This window comes from Gracilinanus agilis, chromosome 3, assembly GCF_016433145.1.
Source record: "Gracilinanus agilis isolate LMUSP501 chromosome 3, AgileGrace, whole genome shotgun sequence".
NCBI classification, from domain to species: domain Eukaryota; kingdom Metazoa; phylum Chordata; class Mammalia; order Didelphimorphia; family Didelphidae; genus Gracilinanus; species Gracilinanus agilis.
Genome location: NC_058132.1, coordinates 344,689,063 through 344,691,982, shown reverse-complemented (window position 1 = coordinate 344,691,982; position 2,920 = coordinate 344,689,063).

The window sequence follows — 2,920 nt, the reverse complement described above, 5'->3', positions numbered from 1 at the left end:
TTAGAGGTTTAAAAACCTTAGTATTATTATGGAAATAGTTTTAAACTTATAGACTCCTTGAACGAGTCTTGGGGACCCAAGGCTTGTGCAGACCACACTTTGAGAACTGCTGCTCTAGGCAAAGCACTAATCATCTCCTCCCTGTTTACTCTTTCTGTCACCCATTACATGAATCCACTGCCTCTCAACTAGATATTCAGGCACACAGTAAAATTAAACATTTTCAGGCATATAGGAATACCTTGGGGACCAAAACTCTAGGAAGGAATGCTTTGTTGGTTTCAAAATTGGCTGATAGCTAAATTAAGAAAGGACTCATTTCAGTAAGGAAGATGTAGAAAATATGAGTGGTGCTGAAAAGGAAAGCAACAAATGCTGCTATTCAAAATGATGTTGATCCTTGGCTAAATTAGATCTATTTCTGCTGGTTTCATCCTCTATTACCTAAAGAATGACATTGTTGCTGCTGCTACTGCTGCAGGATCCAGACATCCGCCTGTCTGCCTTTTGCATTCTAATCTGGCTTGGCCCCTTAGAATTCTAGAAGTGAGATAGTCTAAGAATGTGGGTGGAGATCAGGGCTGGCCATGTCAGGAAGAGCTTGGTCATGAGGAGAAATATTTTTGAGGACTGCTCATTTCCCACAGCTAGGTGGCCCATTGGGCAGACTGCCTGGCTTGTAGTTAGGGAGACCTGAATTCAAATCTGACCTCAGACACTTACTTACTAGATGTGTGTCCCTGGGCAAGTTACTTAATCCTGCTTGCCTCCGTTTCCCCATCGGTAAAATGAGCTAGAGAAGGAAAAGGCAAACCATTCTAGGATTTTTTCTAAGAAAATCCCCCAAATGGGTTATCAAGAATCAGACATGACTGAAAAAAATGACTGAACAACATATGAGGCTTTAAGGTTTGCAGAATACGCAAATCAGGGGAATTGAGAGAGAATAGGAGAGGGATAGAGGATGACTTGGTAGCACAGCAGATAGAGTGCCAGCCCTAGAGACAAGAGGTACAGAATTTAAATCTGGCCTCAGGCACTAACTGTGAGACCCTGGGCAAGTCACCTAACACTGTTTGCCTCAGTTTCCTCATCTGCACAATGAGCTAGAGAAGGAAATGGCAAACCACTCCAGTATCTTTGCCAAGAAAGTTCCAAACAGGATCACAAAGAGTCTGACACAACTGAATAATATCTCCCACAATAATCCTTTTCCTCCAGTGTAGTTGATTGTAGGTCCATAAGCTGCAGAACTCAAGGAGACCTTCAAAAGTCACTTATTTTTACTGTCTAAATTTACACATAAGGAAACTGAGGCTTAGTGTGTTGAAGTGATTTCCTCAGGGTCAGAATGTGAGTAATTAGAAAATGTAGCATTCAGGCCCAGGTCTTCTGTTATTCAAAATCAGCCTCTGTTAGAATGTTAGAGTTAAAGGGAATTTAAGACATTTAGACCAGAGGTTCTTAACCTTTTTTGTGTTGTGGAATCCTATGGCAATCTGATGAAACCTATTCATGACTTCTTCTTAGAATATGTTTAAATGCATGCAGCAAAACATAAATGACTATAAGGGAAACCAATTATATTGAAATAGCTCTCAAATGACTTTTTTTAAGTTCATAGACCTTGAGCACCAGACCTAGAGATGGGAGGTCCTGGATTCAAATTTGACCTCAGACACATCCTAGTAACATGACGAAGCACCTAATCCCCATTGTCTAGCCCTTACTGTTCTTCTGGCTTGGAATTAATATTTTTTTTTAACATTTATTAATATTCATTTTTAACATGGTTACATGATTCATGCTCCTCCTTTCCCCTTCAACCTCCCCCCCCCGCACCCCCCCACCCATGGCCGATGCGCATTTACACTAGTTTTGTCATGTGTCCTTGATCAAGACCAATTTCCAAATTGTTGGTAGTTGCATTGGTGTGGTAGTTTCGAGTCCACACCCCCAATCATGTCCACCCCAACCCATGCGTTCAAGCAGTTGTTTTTCTTATATGTTTCCTCTCCTGCAGTCCTTCCTCTGAATGTGGGTAGCTTTCTTTACCATAAATCCCTCAGAATTGTCCTGGGTTATTGTATTGCTGCTGGTACAGAGGTCCATTACATTCGATTTTACCACAGAATGTCAGTCTCTGTGTACAATGTTCTTCTGGCTCTGCTCCTTTCGCTCTGCATCAGTTCCCGGAGGTCTCTCCAGTTCGCCTGGAACTTCTCCAGTTTATTATTCCTTTTAGCACAATAGTATTCCATCACCCGCATATACCACAGTTTGTTCAGCAATTCCCCAATTGAAGGACGTACCCTCCTTTTCCAATTTGTTGCCACCACAAAAAGCGCAGTTATGAATATTTTCGTACAAGTCTGTTTATCTATGATCTCTTTGGGGTACAAACCCAGCAATGGTATGGCTGGATCAAAGGGAAGGCATTCTTTTATAGCCCTTTGAACATGATTCCAAATTGCCAGCCAGAATGGCTGGATCAGTTCACAGCTCCACCAGCAATGCATTAATGTCCCAATTTTTTTTTTTCCCCTCCAGCATTCATTACTCTCCCCTTCTTTCATTTTAGCCAATCTGCTAGGTGTGAGGTGATACCTCAGAGTTGTTTTGATTTGCATTTCTCTAATTATTAGAGATTTGGAACACTTTCTCATGTGCTTATTGATACTTTTGATTTCTTTACCTGAAAATTGCCTATTCATGTCTCTTGCCCATTTATCAATTGGGGAATGGGTTGGTGTTTTATACAATTGCTTTAACTCCTTGTATATTTGAGTGATTAGACCCCTGTCAGAGTTTTTCGTTATAAAGATTTTTTCCCAATTTGTTGTTTCCCTTCTGATTTTGACTACATTGTTTTTGTTTGTACAGAAACTTTTTAGTTTAATATAATCAAAACCATTTAATT